At 38.3% G+C, this 23,243-nt stretch overlaps 1 protein-coding gene across 8 annotated transcripts in view; it reads right to left on the bottom strand.

Annotated features, from left to right (window-relative positions):
* ARHGAP24 (Rho GTPase activating protein 24) overlaps positions 1-23,243 on the bottom strand; it is a 504,222-nt gene that overhangs the window by 182,087 nt on the left and 298,892 nt on the right. The window contains exon 1 of one of the 8 annotated variants that reach the window (XM_006084577.3): positions 12,174-12,440. The exons of 6 other annotated variants lie outside the window; for them this stretch is intronic. The gene's annotated coding sequence lies outside the window, so the exon portion shown is untranslated. Of the gene's footprint in view, positions 1-12,173; positions 12,441-23,243 lie in introns of those variants that run through there. One more of the 8 variants, XM_023750395.1, reaches the window with a different exon arrangement.

The following is a 23,243-nucleotide window of genomic DNA, read 5'->3' as shown; positions in this document are numbered from 1 at the left end:
GCCTGCTGCACCTGTTTAGTATACCTGATCTTTGCCTATCATCTTGCTCACTCTGGCTGGTTGGATCTCATTTGCCACATCTTGGTACCCCTGATGTTCACTGCTTCCCCAAATTAAACCACAATGTTGTTAAACCTGTGGGCTGCCTTGCCTGGCTTTTCAAAAACGATTTTCATTTAGAGCCTTCATTTGCATATAGTGACAATTTCCCACCCCGCCCATGTACACAAGTCTGCTTCTGCATACCACCCCTCTCTGTCTACACACTGTGCAGCAGGAAACTGGGCCACACCCAGTCAGTCGCCAAGTTTTGGCCAAGAAATTCCACAGATGTCCCAGAGGACTGGTGAAAACCTAAATAGGCCATGAGTTTGGAAAAATCTCACAACAGTAAGATGAGTAAAGAACTTCTCAGGACTTAGATCTTCAGAGGGAAGTTCTTGGCAAGTCCAAATTTAGCCTTTACTCTTTGAGTAAACTGTAAACCCCTCAGAGAGCCAGTAAGTGATTTATTTTTTTCTTTCTGTTTTTGATCTCTTTGGAGTCCATAGAAACTGAGCAGATGTTACTTTTTGGGCAGCTTAACTATGCTTTAAGAACGTAAGGATCACTCAATACCAATAAGGGCTCGTTTTATAAGGAACTTTTAATCAGGCAACAATCCTTTTGAGCAATTTATCAAAAGTTTAGCATTTGCTCTGTGTCACTTAAGATAACTTCAGTAAGGATTAGAAAGATAGCATATGTTTCTGGTCCTTAGAGATCAGAATATAGATGAAACTGAAACTAAAATATGAAGCTCCATTAAGATGTTGAGAGTAGAGATTCTCCTATAAGATTACTCTTTTCATTCCCTAATCCTCTCACCTCTATGCTCCACACCTAAACAAGTCAAATCCTACACTTTGTCTTTCTAACCTTGATATTCCTCCTTTCAAAGAAACAGAAGTATAGTTCAGACTTTTGATAAGATTATAAACCATTATTTTTACACTAGCATTTTCCAGAGTAAAATAGATAGCTAAAAAAAAAAAAAAAAAAAGATCACGTTATATATACTAGAGGCCTGGTGCACGAAATTTCTGCACTTGGGGGAAAGGGGTTCCCTCAGCCCAGCCTGTGCCCTCTTGCAGTCCAGGAGCCCTTGGGGGATATCTGACTGACAGCTTAGGCCTGCTACCCCCAGGGAGCAGGCCTAAGCCTGCAGTCAGACATCCTTAGTGCTGCTGCAGAGGCAGGAGAGGCTCCCACCACTGCCGCTGTGCTCACCAGCTGTGAGCCCGGCTTCTGGCTGAGCAAAGTGCACTGACCACCAGGAGGCAGCTCCTGCATTGAGCGTCTGCCCCCTGGTGGTCAGTGCACATCATAGCAACCAGTCGTTCCGCTGTTTAGTCGATTTGTATATTAGCCTTTTATTATATAGGATATCTTACAGGGAAGGAATGAATATTGGTCTACAAAATCCAGTATATAAAATGTAACTTTCTTTTTTTTTAATACTGTTTGATGGCAAAGATGGCAAAAACTTAATCTTGGTTAATCCAGGGTCTCCACTTTCTTGGAACCGTATAACCTCAGGGATCTCCAAGGTTCCATGTCTTGGATGGGGGAAAGTGTTCCATCATCATCATCTTCCACACATGGGCATCTCTGAGATGCTGTTTCCCCTTCCCTGTCTGCTCTTGGACACCAGTCTACAGACTCAGAGACTAAGTCTTCCTTGTCGTGACTCCAACCTCCTCCAGGTTTGGCTCTCACTGTCCCTTCTCTTCCTCTCTTGGCTGCACGCAGGGCATGGGGATATGTGGGGAGGCTGTTTTGGACATGTCTGCCTGGATACCCATTTCTAAGGACCTGGCATCAAGCAGAGCAGCACTAAAAAATGATTCTGAGTTTTTTAGCCTCTATGCACTTCACACAGGAAGTGATTCACAGATTCCTATGCTCTTAGATCTCCCCAGTCTGATCCAATTTTTCAGTTCTGTCTCCCACATGCAGCTCAAGGAGTGGTGCCAAGGGTAGCAGTACATGGGGCCTTTACTCAGAATCCCGTCATCCTGCAAGTGCTCAAGGTTACCTTGTTCCCTCTGATTCTCCCCTCTGGCCCCACTACCATGAGAATCATTATCTGCTCTTAGCAATGGGATAAAGAGATCTGTTTTATTTGGTTGTTGTCATTGTTGTTGTAATTTAAACTTTGGATTCTGAGGCTTAATGGAGTTTAGCCTTTTGAATCTCAATACTGTTTTAAACAAAAAAAAAATCAAAATACTTTTTTTTCTGAGTCATTCCTTTCTGAGGCAGTATTTTTTGTAAAATAAATGAGATTTGAGCAAATGTAAGGAACAGACTCAGTGCTGACATTCAAGAAATATTTTGAGATGTTTACTCGTGGTTTAAGTTTCTGTCATGTGGAAGGGCTGCTGAAACTCTGACAAATATGAGCAAGCTAAGAGAAGCAAAGTTTAATAAAACACTAGAATGCTCATCAGCTTTATCTATAATAATAAAAGGGTAATATGCTAATTAGACCAGATGTCCTTCCGGGTGTCATTTTGGACATCCTTCCAGATGAAGCCTGGGCCGGAGGGAAGCCGGTGCCTGCAGCCGGGGGAAGGAAGACCTACTCTTGCATGAATTTTAGTGCATCGGGCCTCTAGTTATGACATAAAATAATGTAGAGCAGAAACCTGAAGTATTTTACCAAGTGGGAATAAAAGTAAGCTTGTGTTTTTTTGCCTCTGTCTTTTTATTTTCCAATGACTGACCAGGTGTCTAGTCTGAAAAGTTGACCAATCCTTTAACATATCCTTGCATGCAAACACCTCACGCAGGATTCATATCCTTTTGTAACAATAAGACTAGAGAAATATTGGGTCCTCTAATTGGCTATCCAGGTGTCAGGCACTGTGTTAAGCACTGGTCATACAAAAGTGGAAGACAAAGTCCCTGTCCTTACAATGTGGCTGAGCTAAGGAGAGTGGGCCATTGAAGTTAGAAGTTAACATGCAAAGGGATGGGGGCCATCGGAGATACTGTTGGAACAAGGGACAGAGATGGAGCCAGAAAGAGCATCCCAGAAAAGGTAATGATTTCCCAAGGACAAGACCCAGGAAGCGGTCTAGGCTGAAAAACCCCCTGCATGTGGCAAAGAACACAAAGGGGAGGCTGCAGAGAAATGCTGAAGCCTAATGTTTATATGAGAAAGTGGCAGAGGAGGTTACAAACCCCAGGGGAGAAAGGGAAACATTCACTCTTATGAAGTTATTATCCCAAGACGTTTTCTCCCAATCTCTCTCTCTCTCTCTCTCTCTCTCTCTCTCTCTCTCTCTCTCTCTCTCTCGTTCATAAGAAATATAGCATTTCATATTATAAAGCTGCCATGGCATAACGTTAATATTTTTTGAAATGTGTAAGTATATCTCTGATGCGGAGATTTACTTTACTTCAAAGAACACTGTGGAGCATTGGGAGTTGCACTTTGGGGATGATTCTAAACATTTCATTATTTCATTTGTGATGTATGTCACTCCCATTTCAGGAGCCAAAGAAATTTAGTCAAGCAAACAGTGTTTGAAAGGCTTTCTCCAGCAAAAGCAGCTCCTATGAATGACAAAGAGGACGGATCTCTAATATGCACACTGGATTCTAATTATGGAGAGAGAAGGAAAGGGAAGACTTGGGTTTATTTCTATTATAATTGTGAGACTATCAAATGCAATTAATATTCCAACAAGTTGAGGGGATCATTGTAAGGCAGATGTTCGTAGAGAGGAAGCATGTTCTAGTCTTGCTCTATGACCATTGATAAGTCACTTAGCCTACTTTGGACTGTTTGAATCATTAGGAATACGAGGGGGCTTAACTGCAATATCTTTGAAATCCCATCCAACTCCCCTATTGTCATGATTTATGCAACTTCCGTTTATAAGTAATTAATGAGTTGATTAAGGAAATGAAATAAGCCACAGAAGCCTTTGACGCTAAGAAAGAACCTAAGTTCTGTGACACAAATAACTTGGCAGTTTCTGAGGAAAAGCATTAGAGCAGGCACTAATAATAGCTTTAAAAAACCATATTGGATACTAAGGCAAATGGTCAGTTTCTCTACTCAAAGGGACAGGCACATGTTGATTTGGAAAAGCTAAATTAACCTATTATTCCAGGATTAAATTATAGTGAAATAATATTCCTGGCATACATCTGAAAACCCGTACTCATTACTTTGGTGTATTCCCACTTAAAATTTGACTGTGTTGCTGCATGGGTTCTTAAATTTGAAGAAAAAGAAGCAGCCTGCAAATGAAGCAGAGAGCCTGTTGTCAAAAAACCTGGGACCGATTCCTAGCCACTCCACTTATTTGCTTCATGACTACAAGGCTGAGTCAGAAAGATAAAAAAACAGAAAACACATAGAAACATTAAATAAAGAAGTGTTTATTTGCATCATCTATTTGTAGTTATTAAAAAAAGAAAAAATGCTTTGTTTTACTTTTCTTGCTCCTCTTTCTTAAAAGCAAAAAGTGGATAGGAGATGCCTTTGTCTCAAAACAAAATAAAATACCCACTAGCCCTTGTTTGACTACACTTGCAACTGGACCAAGGTTGTTGGTATTACCTGGGTTTAACTTTAGTGCAGACTTCTTCAAAAAGCACATCAAACTCATAAAGAATAAACCAGTCAGTTTAATATTAATTGGAATCTATTTTTTTTAGAATGTTAGTAAAATCTAATAAAATGTGCTTTTTGAGTATTAAATGAAGGGATGCATTAGGAGTGCACAGAGAATTGGGGCTGGCACATACAAGGGTTTGATATATGTTAGCCATTGCTGGTATTGTGATTTTATGTTAAAAAAAATGGAGGTTTAGAATTATTAAGTAACTTGCATAGGATGATGATACATGTTAAATGTGCCCAACCTAAAATTCAATTCCATGGCCCTTAACCATCTACTAAAGACTCATTGGAATTTTGAGCAAGGCGGTAGCCATTGAATGAAGAAAAGGAATGCCAGAAATATATATTTTGAAATTCTGCAATAACTGTCACCTGGTGTACAGGAAGTGAGGAAAAAAATAAAGATGAAGGGCTGGTTTGAGTGCACAAACGATGTTGAGTTCAAAGTACAAGAATACTCGAGACAGCATAGCACAGGGGCTCTGGATGGCATGGCAACTATATAAGGTGGTGCCATCAAGTGTGGGCTGATATGCAGCCCAGTACCCTGCCGGGCCAAAGGTCCGGATGCATATGCTGCACATCCAGAGGGAGGGGACCTTCATGACAACTCGCACAAAGTGTGAATAGAAGAGGACTTGCTAAACACAACTCTGGATTGGGCTTTCAGTCGAAACCATGGGCCTGGATGCAATCTTCTGAGGAAGAAAGTGTAAAGGGGGAAAATGAAACCAACACAGACACTCAGAACCAGAACCAGCAGGTGGGAGGAAGACAGGAGCCCTCTAAAGAGAGTGAGGGAAATAGGGGCAGAGCCGTAGGCTATTATAAGATCCCTAATGTCAAGAGACAAGAAGAACATGACAGCAAACAGTGTAAAAGACAGAAGGAGCCAAGATGAGCACAGGGACCAAGAGCTGTTGGATTTAACAGTTCATTCAGCCATCATTAGCAACTCCTGAGAGGTATTTTCAGTTTTACGGTAGAAATAAATGCCAAACGGCAAAGGGTTATAGAGTCAGAGGGAGGTGAGGAAGCAGAGACTGAAAAATACACATTTTTCTTGGCATCAGGAAGAGAAAGGTTGGATAAAAAAGTTGAGTGTGTGTTTGTAGAGTTGCAGAGGCTTGTATGTTGGGTGTGCATTGAGGAAAAGCAAAAGATGCAAGTAAGATAATATAATTTCTGAAGCAAGTCCTAGTTTCATCTACATAAATATTTTGTTAAAAAATTCCATGAACAACAGTGGCCCAGGAAATGCCTTAGCAAGCACTCATTAATGAAATGACAGCTGTTGTAAGTGTTCCCATCGCTGCTGTATGTTTATCACCCCTTGTGTAATAAAGACTCTGGCATGGAATCTTGAGTTCTTCCCTTAGTATGAGAACCCTTCCGTTCCCTGAGGATTTTTCAGAGAATAGGGTACATGGTTGACCTCTTACTCAGACAGAAGGAAGCTGTGCTTTCACCTCTTGCCCCTGAATGAATTTATCACCCAGTCATTACTTCTGGATGGATTTAGACATTAGACTGAAAGCTGGAATTCTAGGGTCTAGATGAATAATATTTCTGGACTTATTTTCCTTACTTTGTGAAAAGAGGGGTTTGAACTTGTGAATTTTGAGGTCATTACAGCTCCAAAATAATCAAATGAGCTAAAATCATATGAAAATAAATGGTTCTCCTCATTTTATTATTGACAGAACACACTGAAACAATGTAGATCCTTAACATGTGTTACTATGTCCTGTATAGCCATAGAATAGACTATTATGCAGTCGTAAATTTTTTCCAAAGTGTTCTGAATGATATAGAAAAAGTTCCCAATAAAATGTTAAATGAGAGAAGGTAGAATCAAGTATGTAAAATTAAGCTAATTTTATAAAAATAAGATAAAAGAAAAATTGACACCATATTATAGACAGTCACAGAAAGAAATCTGACAATAGGAGTGAATCCACTACAGTGTGGAACGGGTGACAATAACTTATTTTCCTCTTATATTGTCACTCTTCATAATCATGGTTGTTATATCCCTTATAGGTAATATAGGGCATTTTACACATGAGGTTTGCAGGAAGGTTGTCTTCAATTCCATTGTATTCAGTTCTACTCATAATGGTTTCAAGTGTGGGAATGGACATACAAGTGCTATCCACCCTGAGGGACTAGCATGTGCTACAGAGAAGCACCCGAGAGGACACACTTGATATTAAATGTAGTCAAAAGAATGTGGTCAAAAGAGAGAAGTTGAAGCAAAAGGAAATTGCTCCTTAGGATTATTTTTCTTTTTAATTAGTTTGGAAAGATATCAGTGTTTACCTAGAACTCTATAACTTACATAATCTTTAAAAATTACTCTGTAAAATTTTAAGATGACCAATATCATATTTGTCTTAGCCCAACTGGTGTAGATAAGTGGTTGAGCATTGAACTAGGAACTAGGAGGTCATAGTTCAATTTCTGGCCAGGGCAAATGCCTGGGTTGCAGGTGCCATCCCCCGTGGAAGGCATGCAGGAAGCAGCAAATCAATGATTCTCTCATCATTGATGTTTCTATCTCCTTCTCCCTTCCTCTCTGAAATAAATAAAAATCTATTTTAAAAAATTGTCTTAGAATCAGCCATAAGTTTATTCTTCTAATTTCCCCCTTTTTTTAACCAATAAAACAACAAAAAATAATATCCTGTATAATAAAAGTGTAGTATGCAAATTGTCCCCTTGGCCAGAAGTTGTCCGGGAGTTCAACCAGGGGCAGGGCTGGCCGGGGGAAGGGAGGCAGGCCCCAGCTGGCAGCCGGAAGCCACTAGGGATCCTATCAGTGCACAAATTTTGTGCACTGGACCTCTAGTTAGTAAATAAAATAATAGCAATGTCTGCCTGTAGCAAGTGTATTATAAATTCCTTAACACTTTCAGCAAAATATACCAAATAAAAGAATACAGAAAAAAAGGCTGATACTGTCATGTCCTCCAACTCTACTTTTTAAATTATTATTGACTGCAGGTAATAGATGTTTTTTCTTCATAGCAATTTACAGTTCCAAATTGCTGTTTGCTAGTAGCAACTTCATAATTTATTAAGTAGCATTGCTTAATGAAGTCTTCATGTTTTAGCATGATCCAGCAGAGAACTAATACTTCAGTAGTAACAAACACTTCAATAATAAAATATGAAGTATAAAACACATAATTTTAGTATATTTTATTCATTAATGCCCTTTTAATTTAAGGATTGCATTCAACAAAAATGTATTGCATGATTTAGATGCACAAAAAGAACTTTGGTCTTCAATCACATCACCTCTTAAATTGTCCAAAATAGCAATTCAGTACATTAAACAAAGGTATTTCATATAATGGGACAGACCTGAGTCATTTTGAACATATTTTCTGAGAGGTTATAACTGAAAATGTGCTAAATGTGGATTTTTATGAGAACAACGCAATTATCTTTCCCTGTTCAACATTTTCAGAAACATCCATAGCTTCTCTCACCTGTCCACACCTCCAGCATTCAACTTGACAGGCCCTGGGAAACCATAAATCTTGCTCACTGAATTCTGGTTCATAAGTGGGTAGGTTCTGAGGGTTTGGGTGAATTCTTATGAGGTTGTGTTAAGAAGGACCTTAATTTATGTCAGTGGTTTCTTCCTTTTCTAGTTTTAAAAATCATTTTGTGAACAGCAATGTGTATTCATAATGGCACTGAGTTTTCAGGAGGTTTATGTTTACGCCTGTGGTAGTATAGTTCTGATTATAAAATACATGCTCCTTCATATGTCAAATTCTAATTAGGTATGGATGTGAAAATTAAGTTTTGATTAAACTGAAAGACTCAGTCAAGTAAAGAAAAACTTTATTGCATTGTCTCAAAATATATATTTTTATTTCTAAGGAGCTGTGTTTTAATTGGAATAAGATTTTATTTTAAAATAACTCTTATTATCTCTTATTCTATTTAACAGAAAGTACAGGGAGTAAAAATAAGTGAAATCTCTAGCTTTTAGATTAGATAATACTTCCAAACATATGTAGACTCTAAATTTATTGCTGCAGACAAAACACAGTCCCTAATTCATTATTTGAAACAGAAAGAGTTGCCATGTGCACCACAATAGGCTTTAACAGCCAGAAATAATTTATACAATGACTATGTGAAATGTATATTTAAAAAAATTACTTAAGCCAAGCCCTAGCCAGCTTGGTTCAGTGGATAGGTCGTCAGCCTGCGGACAGAAGGGTCCCAGGTTTGATTCCAGTCAAGGATACATATTTCAGCTGCAGGCTTAATCCTGGGCCCTGGCAACCAATTGATGTGTCTCTCTCACATGGATGTTTCTTTCTCTCTCTGTCGCTCCCCCTCCCTCCCATTCTCTCTAAAAATCAATGGGAAAATATCCTTATGTGAGGATTAACAACAACAACATATATACCCTATATAATAAAAGGCTAATATGCAAATAGACCGAATAGCGGAACAACCAAACAACCGAACAACCAAACAACTGGTTGCTATGATGTGTGCTAACCACCATGGGGAGTGCGTGGAACATGGTGGGCATTGGCCACGGTGTGATGGTGAAGCAGGTGAGCAGGGGCACCAGACCAAGGCAGGGTGCCAGTTGCTGTCATCGGGGTGAGCCTCTGGTGGTTACTGAAAATTCTTTGCTCCCACGTGCCACAGTCCTGCCTGGTTCTTGCACCTGCTGCTGGTGCCGGCCCCGCTCACACCCTCTGCCTGCACTGGAGCCACAGCTTGCACCTGCTGCCGGTGCCTGGTGCCAGTCCTGATTGCTCGGTGCCATCGTGGGTGCGAGCGGCGGCTGCTGGCCCTGATCACCCCTGAGGGCTTCTCCACCTCCCCCTACTCCTGAGGGGCGATCGGGGCAGCAGCTGCCACTTGCACCTGCTGATGGCACCAGCCCCAATCATTTCCCACCTTCAGCAGGTGCGAGTGGGGCCGGCACTGTCAGGGTGAGGAGCAGTGGCAGCAGGAGCAGGCTGCTGGCAGACAGGTGACCGGGGTCACAGCGGGAGGGCCAGGCGGGGTTGCGGAGAATGGGCCAAGACCCGCCCCTGTGCCTACTGCAGCCTCAGGGCCCACAGTTCCTTTCAAGGTGCACAAATTCATGCACTGGGCCCCTAGTTTGAAAAATAAAGAATAACAAGCCCAAAGGGCCTCTAACACAAAAGGCCTCACAACATATTTCTGAAGCTGTATGATCAAGTAATTAGCAATGGACTCTAATTAAATTAAAGTTGGGATTTAGAATTATCCTAGACTCACTTTATGGTTTCATGTATTTGTCTAATATACGCAGTTTTTTTCTTGTGTAGAGTGGGATTAATAAATGTGACTTCCAGCATTATCAAGATCATTGAGAAACTAGTGATTCCTTTTGTTCTGAAATGAACAACATAAGATATATTAAATATAAGGAAACTTATATGGTACTATTAAGTTCAATGTACACAGTTTATAAAATTACTTTATGCTATTTTCAGTTTAAAAGAAATTACTTACAAGTAAGGACACCATTAAAGAAATCAAGATATCATTGAGAAAATTAGCCTTGCATTATTTTTTTCCCTAAGGCATAATCTCCCTACAGGGGAATTACACAGACTAGAGGATAAATATTTTTCCTTTTCTCTCTTCCCTACAAAGCATTATTATGGGATTTCCCAGCCACGTACGCATGTGAACAGCACATGCCTGAAGTGAATGGGATTAAAATAAAATACTTAGTACTTGATTAATATTAAGTCTACCCCTTGGGGCTTGATTAGTCATTGATTCCTTAACATATACCTCCAATAACTTTATAAAAAGGAGAAGAACCAGGATTTTCTGCATTAGATGCAGCAATGCCTTACTTCTCCCAAAGCCACATCCATGGCAACTTCTACTACAGAACACAAGTAAGAACTTGGACATAAACCAAAAGTCTCCTGAGCACCTAAAATAGATGTCGCTCTGTCTATGCACTTTGGTACATGCATTTTTCTCATAAAAAAATCTCATGGGCCATTGGAGAATGTTATTGTCTCTCATTCCACATATACGATTTTATATACCTTTTTACTGGTTTTCTTGTACACAGCACAAAATAAATAATAATTATACAGGGGTAGTTGAGATTGAAAGGAGTTTTTTGAGGAATGCAAACTGTCCACACTGATAAAAAACAACAACAACAACAAAGTCACACTTCCTTATGAATGGTGCACACAAGAGAAAATAAATGTCCTATAAACATAATACAAGAATTTTGAAAAGCACTGTGATTATTTGGTCTTTTGACATAAGAAGTAATAGCCTTAGACACCACAGAATAGGCCCCCAAAGTACATTACATTATAGAATAGTTCCACAGTATACACAAGGAGAATGCTGAGTAATTCAGAAAACATTGAATTAAATTTAGTTCCTTCTAGAGAGAGATCAAAATATAGAGTGGATCTCAGAAACTTAACTATCCCAAAATAACCAAGTTCTTTCTAAAGCTTTTGGATTTTTGGTGGTAAACTTGTAAGCTTTCACTTTTTTTTGCAAAGGCCACCTATGTAGAACTCCTTAATTGTCTCTATTATTTGTCTTGTGATCAGCAGCAAATGGTATAAATCCGCTATCTGGTTCTCTGGGAAAAGAGTGACACCTTGGATGACAGGGGTGGAGTCCCTCCTGTCCCCCGCACTGCCACTGTGGGCTATCCCCCTTTGCTCCCAGAGCCCCTCCAGAGTTCAGTGATTTGAAGTCTTATTGCAAATGCCACTCTTCTTAGGAATGTGGTTCCTTTTAAGTGGATGAGCTTAAGTAAGACAAATTTCATTTAAAAAAGAAAAGGCAGGCTTACCATTTTTAAAAAAATAAATGGGAATAAAAGGAAGGAAGGGTTAAAATTAACAATTAAATATAAAAGCAAACTAGAGGTCAAAACCCCAATTCAAAAATGTATGTTTCCCAGGTCAGACCCATGAAGCTAAGATGGGGTCAGTTAGCCTCCACTAAGTCTGTTCAAGTACCTGGAGCGCCCCTGCCCTAGTCCTCTTATCTGATTGGCTCTATGTTGGTTCTACACTTCAAGTTGAAGATGCATTAATCTATCCCTCCCCTTTAGCCGAGAACATTCTGTACATTCTGTAATGGTAAAGCATCTCCCTCTTTATCCCACACAAACAATAAGTACAAAAACCTCCCATGACAAGAAGCAACAGAAGAACAAAGCTCAACTCTGCTTTAAAATAAAACAGCAACAAAGATCATTTGGCTCCTGAAAACAAAGCCTAACAAAATGAAGTAAAATCCTAGTAGCTTCACTTATCAACAAGCACAAAACACCGTAGTTAGAAAAGCAGAGCTATCTTTAAGAGAGTACTTTCTCTCAGAAGAGAGGTAAGGTGTAGGAAAAAGGTCAAATGACCACGGAATACTTGTGCCCAGAAACAAATGACCCCTGAAGGAGATTTCAGTGCGTAAAAAACAGTACCTTATAAGTAACTGGTCTTGTCTACTCACAGCTGTTCCCAGTGCCGGCTCTTGTTTAACTGTCTACTGCCTTCAGTTTAAAGTTTATTCTGTTGGCAAAAAAGTACAGAGCTTGTCTGGAAAATGCTGTTTGGACATAAATCATTCCTTTTAAAGCGGTGGTAGCTGTATTCAGGCTTTCTTGTAGAGGGGCTTATAAACTCTTCCTGTAGCTAATTTTCTTCCTCCTCCTTTCCTTCAGACTTACTCAGTATCCTCCTATCCCATATATTGAAGAAAGAGACAGAGAGAGGAGAGGGAAAAAAAAAAAAAAGAACCACTAGGAAATATACCTTAAATAATGTAGTAATTGAGCACTTAGAAAAAAAACACAAAAAAATAAATATCAATGAGAGACATAGAAAGTACATCAGAGTCTTAAATATATTTAGTCCTAATGACCTCATTTTATAAATAAGGAAACTGATGTCTAGAGAAAATATAATCTGAACAAGGTCACTCACATAGCTAGTTAGTGCCACAGCTAACAATGGAGACAGGGTTTTACAACTCTCAATTCAATGCTCTTTCCACCACATTTAACTGAGGGGAAATGGTTTACCTTCTCCCTCTGTATCCTTGTATACTACCCAAATGAGCTGGCAGGGAGCAGTAACAAAATTAATAATAGAAGAACCATCTGTTCCAAGAGAAAATACTTATCTCTGCTTTAAAATTAATACTGAAAGTTTCCCTATAATGTTTCATTTCTTTGTATACTTAGGTTATAATCTTTTTCTTTGCTGATTTTCCAGAATATCTGTTGTTGTTGATTATTTATTTATTTTTGTTTTTCAATTACAGTTTACATTCAATATTATTTGGTATTGGTTTCGGGTGTATGATACAGTGGTTAGGAAATCATGTACTTCCCAGGATATTTTTATGTCTTGGGAGTTGTCACTTTTCAGGGGATGTTAATAGTATCCCACAGTCCTTAACGAGGACTACTTCTATAAGACATGTTGCTAGGAGAGGTGTTACAGTAAGTCTTTAACATTTCTACCCAATACCAGTGATATTGTTACATGGCTCTTGAGCTAGAAACATATTACTATTTCCATAAATGCCCACTTCCAATTTTCAAGTTTTTTTTAATCACACATATAAATTAATTCTGATTATTACTAATTATATATTTTGTTAAATAAAGAGAAGCAGCATAATAATTTTTATTTGCTGTCTTTCAAATTAAATGTCCTATTTATATATAAAAAATTTATTTCCTCTAATTGAAGGGGGATTGTCTTTATTTTTTTTATTTTTTAAAATATTTTATTGATTTTTTACAGAGAGGAAGGGAGAGGGATAGAGAGTTAGAAAAATCGATGAGAGAGAAACATCGATCAGCTGCCTCCTGCATAGTCCCCACTGGGGATGTGCCCGCAACCAAGGTACATGCCCTTGACCGGAATCGAACCTGGGACCCTTGAGTCCACAGGCCGACGCTCTATCCACTGAGCCAAACTGGTTAGGGCAAGGGGGATTGTCTTTAAATAATTTTTTAAAGTTTTTCTTTCTGAAATGTATCCATTCACTCATTCATTCATTCACTTATTTCATAAATTGAAAATTTATAAACTTACCTCATCTTTCCATTGTGGAATATAATAACTGACAAGCAATAACTTTTTAAGAGAAGTGCATAATTTTTAAAGAAAATCAAAGGGTTTAGATAGGAAATAAGGCCAATTTTCTATAACTACTTTTTTTCCATTCTCACACTTTAAGCATGTGCTCAAAGTTTATTTATATTCTATTTATTGAGTTGCTCACTCACATCAACGTACATCCCCAGGTGAGATAAACCAAAATATGAAGTGGCCCAGATTGAAATTGCTCTGGTCACTACTAACCTTTCTACCTGATTTAGTTCCTTAAAATATTAAAATCCAAAATCTGAGAGTAATTACCATTTACATTAATACATAACACTAATATGTCAAATATGACAGGAGTTTGGCACACTGATAGACATTACTTGGCTTTACTAAAAGTATTCTGTATTTTTCTTTTACTTCTTAAACTTTACTTTTGACTTGAACATTTGCCTTTTGTCCATTAAGAGGAGCAGGAAGGAAATATGAGTAAAACCTTGAAAGAGATGTTGACTGTGAGGAGACACATGGAGATTTAGATGGAATGAGTCAGGATGATTCAGGGTTGGTGAGTGGACGCAGGAAGGAAGGTGTAAGGAGGAGTCACGTACCAGCAGGTTTTTAGAACAGAAGTGGGCTGAACCACAGACAATAGATTATAGGTATTGAATTCAAGAACCCAAATCTCCAAAAATAGGTTAAGCAAAGAAGGAACTAGCAATTTTGGTGACCAGTGCAAGCAATAGGAAATTGGCCCCCAAACACACTTTGTAATTCATGACATGGTTCATTTCTACCCATTGGAAGGGAGGCATGTGCTGTCAATATGTGAATTCAACACAATCCAAAATAGCACAATGATATACACCCATTTAAAAAAATTGCCCCTCTATATTTAGGTCTCCCTTGGACATACTCCAGGTTGCCCTAAATACTCCAGGCATGCTCTGGATTTCAGAGTCCTAGGGTAGTGTGGAGGGGAATAGTTACTGTGTTATGAAGGCTGGACCTGTGGAGTTGAATTTCACTGATGGGAGAAGTACTTAGAGAAGAGGTGAACTCCAGGGCAGACTATATTAACACAGGCAAGGCAGTCGGAATTCTCTAACGCTTGATCTCCTCCTCTCAGTTTTCACGTTTACAGTAACACTAGAAGAAGGCTTTTACTAAGGAATCCCAGAGAGCAATTTTGTGATAGCAGTGAAGGGAAGTGACTGCACAAACAGCTACTGGGTTATAATATTCTATGCTTGGGTGGAGATTTCTCCCATGGAAGTTTTTAACCGTCCCAGGAAACAAATGCACATAAAAATCTCAAGCATCAACTCCTAAACCAATTCAAGCTCATGCCTACTTTGTTGCTCATCTCCTCTCACAATCCATTCTCCAGCAGCCAGAGTGATTATTCCCTTCTTCATACCCTCTGATGATTTCCCATCATTCCCCTACTTTATATCTTCCAATGATTTCCTATTACTCCTGTTTCATACCCTCGAATGGTGTCCCATCATTCACTTCTCTTATATTCCCCAATGACTTCCCATCATTCCCCGGCTTCATCCCTAAAATAATTTCCCATTGTCCTCAGTATAAATCCAAATGCTTATTTATGGCCTCCTAGGCCCTGCACAATTTTGCCCATTTATCTTTCCTACTGATTTCCTAGCATGATAGGCATATCATTCTAGAATTTTTCTCCCTCATATCTTCACAGGACTACCTCCTTCTCAGCACTCACGACTCTCATCTCCAGCCCAGCCAACATGGCTCAGTGGTTGAGCGGCAACCTATGAACCCGGAGGTCAGGGTTCGATTCCCAGTCAGGGCACATGCTGGGGTTGTGGGCTCAATCCCAGTGTAGGGCATGCAGGAGGCAGCCAATCAATGATTCTCTCTCATCGTTTATGTTTCTATCTCTCTCTCCTTCTCCCTTCCTCTCTGAAATCAATAAAAAATATATTTTAAAAAAGAGTCTTCTCCAGTGCTACCTCCCCAGAATAAAGACTTCTTGACCACTCTAGCTAACCATCTTTTTCCCCCGCATATACTCACTTTCTACCCCATTTCTCTGTTTTGACATTTCTCCATAACACTTACCACTATCAAAAATTACCTTTGGTTCTTTTTTACTTATTCACTAATTCAAATAGTTGGTACTTAGTTTAAATATGTCCACTGTATCTCCTCTAGAATAAGTTTTATAAGGTCAGAACTATATCAGAAGTTATAAATAAAATTAGAAGCATAAGATTTAGGATTTTTTAAAACCACATTATTCCCAGTGTTCAGAATAGTGTCTACTATAAAATAGGAATTTGACAAATATTTCTGGAATGAATTAATTATATTTCCTCTCTGGGTTACTACTCTTCAGTCAACAAACAACTAACATAAGTCTATAAGTATGAAGGCAAAGATGAATCTATTTCTGCAATTGGCTTTGCAAACCTCCCTATGGCTCAGAGCTAGCATAACAGGAAGTAAGAGCCCCCACTGGGCTCTACCCATTTATATCTACACAAGGTGCCTCTAAGCCCTTGGATTTTGCTAACACAAAGGCCGGAATATACCCTTGACTTGCCAGAATATCATCTTTAGTGATATGCACCTAACTAGATAAGTGATTACATTTACTAGAAGGTCCTAAGAGCTTCTGGACATCTCCTTTGTTTCCTGAATCTGGAGTAGCTGTCATTATTGAAATAGCAGATATCCTAAAGTTAATTCTATCCTTTCCAGGTGTTTTCAAGAAGTCACTCTTTGCTGCCAGCTCTTTAGGAGCAGAAGTAAATCCTTGCATTCACAGCATATGTTTCTAAATGAAAAGGGGACAGACAAAATAATCTCAGAGAGGTGAGCTCACAGAAAATTGAATCTCCCACCTCAGTTCTCCTCCACACTGATTCAGAGCTCTCCAGTGAGCTGTAAATTAGATTTCCTCTCCTGTCTCATGTCATCCAGCTTCCTAATTACCTGTACTAGTGAGTCAGCCTTTCTGGGCCCCGTGGCTCAGGAACATTGTGGGATAATGTGACTGGTTCAGCACACCCGGGGTCCAGTCACATCAGAAAGGTGGCTGTGTGATGGCGGGCAAAAAGAAAGTGATTCTTTATTTGGAAGACAATGATTTTCCCTAAGCCTCAAAGCAGCTGTGTTCCCTAGGAACCCAGGAAAAGGAAATTTCTTGACTGAACACTCTTGCTGCTCAGTGGTATGTAAAATAATTAAAATCATTCTTGCAAAAAAAATGCCCCCCTTTTTAAAAAATACATCTTTATTGATTTCAGAGAGGAAGGGAGAGGGAAAGAGAAATAGAAACATCAATGATGAGAGAGAATCATTGATTGGCTGCCTCCTGCACGTCCCCTAATGGGGATCAAGCCCACAACCCAGGCATGTGCCCTTGACCAGAATCGAACCTGGGACCCTTCAGTCCACAGGCTGATGCTCTATCCACTGAGCCAAACCAGTTAGGGCAAAAGTGCCCTTTTTATGGTACTAAGTGCATATTAATCTCAGTATATGAGTGACATTTATTTAGTCAATGAAACAAAGCTACAAATATTTATTTATTTTAAATGTATATTTTATTGATTTCAGAGAGGAAGGGAGAGGGAGAGAGAGCTAGAAACATCAATGATGAGAGTCATTGCTCCATTGCCTTCTGCATACCCCTACTGGGGATTGAGCCTGCAATGCAGGCATATGCCCTTGACGAGAATCAAACCGGGGACTCTTCAGTCTGTAGGCTCACGCTCTATCCACTGAGCGAAACCAGCTAGGGCTACAAATATTTATTGATTGTCTCCTATAGACAAGGCCTTGTGAAAGGCAATGATGTTTATATAGTAAGTATTCCTTGTTATCTCATGGGATAATATTTTTTCTTTATCTAGAATACAAATTTCTCTAGGAAAATAAGTAAACATTTTTTCTTTCCTTCCATCCTTTCTCTCTCTCTCTCTCTCTCTCTCTCTCTCTCTCCCTCCCTCCCTCCCTCCCTCTCCTTTTCCTTCCTTCCTACAATTTCTTGAAGCCCTTATATATGAGTCCATATAATGTGCAATGTTTGTGTATAAAGAAAGAGACAAAATCCTTTGTCAGGAAGATTACCCTTGGAGGTGGGAGTTTATAGACTATTGGGGAGATCCGCATGGGGTTGTAAAGAAGCCTGGACTGAAGATGGGAAGGGACCAAAGGAGGCTTCCTTGAGCAGGTGAAACCAGAGCACATTTTGAACACAGGAGGGGAGAGGAAACACGCCAGGCAGGAGAGGGGCACACTCGGGTCACTTCAAGTAGTTCTTATAGAGCTGGAATGTAGAATATAAGCTATAGACTAATAGATAAAAGATGCAGAAGGAATATAGACAAAACCCAGGCTCAGGAATTTGGTTTTTATCCTGAAGGCAATAGGTAGTTACTCAGGGATTTTAAACAGGAAATATTTCCTGTGTAGAATGCTAAATGAAGAAAGAATTTAGAGACAGGTGGTCTAAAGGTCTGCTTAAGAGGTTGTTTCTTTACCAAGCAAGACATTGTGGTGGTCTGAAATTAGGCAATAGAGACAGAGAGACAAGATAGCCTCAAAAGATATTTAAAACTTTCCATAAGTAAGAAGATGTGAGAAAGGCAAACTTACTTCCAAGATCTCTAGAACATGATTACAGAAAAATGTATCCAGTTATCAGAATTGCATGAAAATGGAGTAAGTCTTCATTACAAAAAAGACATTTTTCATAAACACTCTCCATTTACAGATGTAGAAGCTGAGGCACAAACTTGAAAGAGTGACAGCAGCATTTGACTCCTGTCCATCTGACTACAAAGCCCATATTCTGTACACTAAATTTCTCTTTGAGATCATACATTTTGAATACCTTTGGGAACTTGGGTGACTAGATTTGAAGAGATTGGAATATAACTTGGCAGTATCGTAAGATTTTCCTTGGGCAGAACTGCTTACGTTTTCTAGGCATAATCATGTTCATATTGGAGACCTAATGTACAAACAATTTGTATTTGCACGGTTTCTATAGAACTATATGTTTAACTCCCATGCAAGACACAAATCCTTCATCAAATTCCTCTAGAAAATCTAATTATTTTTAAGCTTGGAAGGTTTATTCACACTCTATTAGGACAGCCAGTTGAAACCAAAATAAAAGTGGACTTGGCAGATCAATCAAGTCAAATATTGAGTTTTGAGTAGAATAAAGTTTGGAAGAAAACTCAGTTTCAATGAATCTAGGAGGGCAAGAGGTAACACTCTTAAGACATTGAAAATAGAAAGGAACAAGCATAGCTCAAACAGGAAATGATGCTGAGATTTGTCTCAAAGGTTGGAGCATATTTTACATCTACTATGGGTAGGGTTACCATACACTTTACTGCCCAAACCATGACTCTTTGAGAGTAAAAGGAGGTACTATTATTAATTACAACTGGAAAGCAGGCAAAAACCAGGACTCATAAAGGCAAACCTGGATATACACCACCCTACATAGAGGTCGGCACTAAAGCTGACCTTCAGAGGATGACAGTATCAAGAATGAAGTCTTGAGGTCGGCACTAAAGCTGACCTTCAGATGATGACAGTATCAAGAATGAAGTCTTAGGTCTTAGAGTAACTGGCTTCTAAAGCGAGGCAAGACAAGCAAAGTCAGAATTCTTATACAACTTGGGCAAGGTATTCAATACAAAGGCCAGATAAACTGCACCATTGGGATATATTAATTAGATAATATATACAGTATCTAGTCTCAAATAAACTAATGTATTCACATAAACATTTTGGCTATAAGTGATATTGGTATAGATGTATTCAATAAACATTTTGGCTATAAGTGATATTGGTATAGATGGGTGCCCCTAGCTATTTTGATTATCTAAAAATAAGCACAAGCTTTATTTTTCAATGTCCTGGCCAGAGTGGCTCAGTGGTTGAGCATGAACCTATGAACCAGGAGGTCAAGGTTCGATTCCCAGTCAGGGCACATGCCCAGGTTGAGGACTTGATCCCCAGTGTGGGGCATGCAGGAGGCAGCCAATCAAGTATTCGCTCTCATCATTGATGTTTCTATCTCTCTCTTCCTCTTCCTTCCTCTCTGAAATCAATAAAAATGTATTTAAAAAACACACCAAATGGAATCAAATCTTAATCCACTCTTCTGCCCCACACCTGAATTATTTCCTAAAATGAGCCCATCCTTCCCTATATGGCAAGGTTCCTTACCAGATTGGAAAAGGGAAGGATGAGCATAGGACAAATAGCCAACATGCCCAGGGACAAACAGCACACAACAGACAAAATTAATTAGGTTTCCAACTTCAGTTCTATCAGCAACTAGCTGTTTGCCCTTGGACAAAATATTCCCCTGAGACTTATTTTTCTCTTATATAAAATGAGAAGATATCATAAGATTACCTCAGAGGTTCGATCAGATGTGAAACTTAACTATTATCTGAAATAATTGCCTCCCATATGTTTTACATTTGCTTAAGGTTTATTTATCCATGAGGACTGGGATGATGTCTGTTGCATCCTGAAGAAATTTAAACAGCCAGTTATTGACAAAACAACTGTAATAGTAACAATAATAATGATTTTTTAAAGACTCCCAGGAATATAAACATAGGCAATGGGGAGGCATTTTAAAGCATATAATAGAAAGCCCATTAGGATTTCCTTAGGGGAAAGTCATCAGGTGTAAAATGCCGAACCACAATGTGCTTTATAGTTTTGAAATAGTAAGCTTCTTTGGGCTCCCAAAACACACCGAGGATCAAGCTCCGTGAGTTTATACAGAAAAAGAAGATTTCCCTCAGAAGTGTCAAGTTGCTTCCCTACGCTGTCACTTTTCACAAGTAAAGAACGAATCCACGTTTATAGGACAGAATGTTGGAAATGATTAGAGGAAGCACCTTCCTGGGCTTAATCTTTGACAAGTCCCCAGACACACAAGCACAGTTCAAAAAATAATGAAAACAAATTGCCTGCTGATCCTGTGCTATTGGGCTTTAGGTGTCAATGCAACCAAATATAAGGGAGCTGGACTTTTCCCTCATATTATTTTGATTCCTTTTCAATACAGAAGTAACATATTTCCTTATTAAAAGATAAACAATATGAAATGATATAATGTATAATTTTACCTTTCTTACCCTCTCAACAATATGAAATGATATAATGTATAATTTTACGTTTCTTACCCTCTCAATGCTCACCAATATTATTTCTAAGAATTATCTATCTATCTATCTATCTATCATCTATCATCTGTCATCTTTCATTTATCTATATCCATCCACAAAGGTGTATATCTGTCATCTTTCATTTATCTATATCCATCCACAAAGGTGTATATTTGTACACATACACTCATGTGTACATCCACAAATCTGTGTTTGAAAAAGAAAACATTATCTTCCTTTATCCAAATCTTGACACAATTATTAAATTTATTGACCTTTACAGTCAAGTCAGCAAGCATAGAAATAAATGTGTCCCTTTTCCCATCATAAAATCTCTTCTCCATCGTTAAACCCCCGGACCTATCTGTACAACTATCAGGTGGCAAAGAAAAAAATTGCAATGTTATTTTTACAGGCAATCAAGATGCTAAGCAAAATGACTATCTAATAAATGTTTACTGATTTGAATGAATGGATGAATCACATCAAGGGCTCTAATCTCATCCATGTGGGAGAAGCTGCAGGAAACAACTATATGTGAATTGACATCCATAGTATCCATTTCTCTTTTTATCAAGAGTTCAAAATTGCTTTTTTGAATGTCTCTTAATCATTGCTTTGTGTGAGGATGCCTGTTTCAAACCTGAATACTGTATTTTTCATCCTCACTATATGACCACTAAACAATAAAAAGTATGACTTGAATAGATTCCCCTTCTTCATCATAAATTGGTCTCTGTAGTGTCTCCATCATTTTAATCAACACTCAGTTGGGTTTCTCAATCCCAGTATCCTTGTTGAATTTACAGTGTCTAATAAAAGATGCCAATGCACGTTTCCCACAGCCTTTCTAGGAAAATAAAGCACTACTATAGGCCACCCTTAGCCAGCAGTTATTGAACTGGTAAGCTTATCATGGGCAGTTTTAGCCTATCCAGAAAATAATTTTATTTTTCTTAGAAATTTTAGTCAGTATATTCTTTATGTTTTCACCCTTGAAACTACATTTGATAGTCCCTTGGTCATGCAATGAACTTCAACTCTTAAGATTTTTTCTTCACAATATTCAATGAATCTATCATCACTTATGTTATTAATATCTTCCTATGAGAGAATATATATTTCAGTCATGGGGAGAGTTGTCATTGTAATTTGTTATGGAATGTTACAGTGTTTATATTCTTCAGACTCAATTTGTTATTAATAAGTAGATGACATTTAAAGACATAAGACAGATGAGATTGCCAAAAAGAAAGTATAGTTAGAAAAGACAAACAAGGACTAAGAACCATAGCACTCCAATGGAAATGTTAGATGTGTTAATAGTGTGTGTGCAGTTTATAAACATATGAATTAGATATAGTTGCAGTGGGATATGTTGTTCATTGAAACATCTGGAGATGCCTGCTTTCACTCCTTTGAATGCAATAACAAAAATAACTGTGCAAGGGTAGAAGGGCTATAGTAGAAGTATGAGTCATTATTAGGTTTTGTAACATTTTATTTTGGAATAATTTCAAATTCACAGAAAGATTGTAAGAATACTACAAACAAAATCCATATACCCTCCAACCTGATTTAGTAATTTTTATCTATCAAAATATGTATATGCATATATTTTTTTTGATTCACATTAATGAGAGACAATATCTACCTTTATCAGTACACACTGTGTACTTCCCAAGAGCAATAATATTTTTGTTCATAGCTTCGGTATAATTCTAAAATTTGTAAAATTTAACATTAATAAAATATTATTATTATTACTCTACAGTCCATATTCAAATTTCTATATTGTCTCACTAATGTCCTTTATAGCCACTATTTTTCCATTTCCATATCCAATCTATAGTCACACATTGTGATTGGTGTCATTTTTCTATAGTCTCCTTCAACCTGGGACAGTTCCTCAACTTTATCTTTACCTTGAAATTTTTAAAGGGTACAAGCATATTATTTTATAGTCTCTCTCTCAGTTTGAATTTGCCTAATATTTTCTCATGATTAGATTCAGGCTATTTTTAGCAGAAATGCCAGAAGTGATGTTGTGTCCTTCTCAATGCATCATATTAAGAGGCACATGCTGTCAGATTGCCCTGATATTGATGAAGTTAACTTTGACCCATTTTTTTTATCATACTCTCACCGAGTGGTTTAGCACCCACTGATGGATTAGTTAATTCTTTCCATTCCTTCTATATATACTAGTGGCACTCTATGTGAGAAAAAACTTTCTCATCA

Source organism: Myotis lucifugus, unplaced genomic scaffold (genome assembly GCF_000147115.1).
Source record: "Myotis lucifugus unplaced genomic scaffold, Myoluc2.0 scaffold_12, whole genome shotgun sequence".
Classification (NCBI taxonomy): Eukaryota; Metazoa; Chordata; class Mammalia; order Chiroptera; family Vespertilionidae; genus Myotis; species Myotis lucifugus.
The sequence above is the reverse complement of the archived record's forward strand: the minus strand, read 5'-3'. Positions and strand labels throughout refer to the sequence as shown.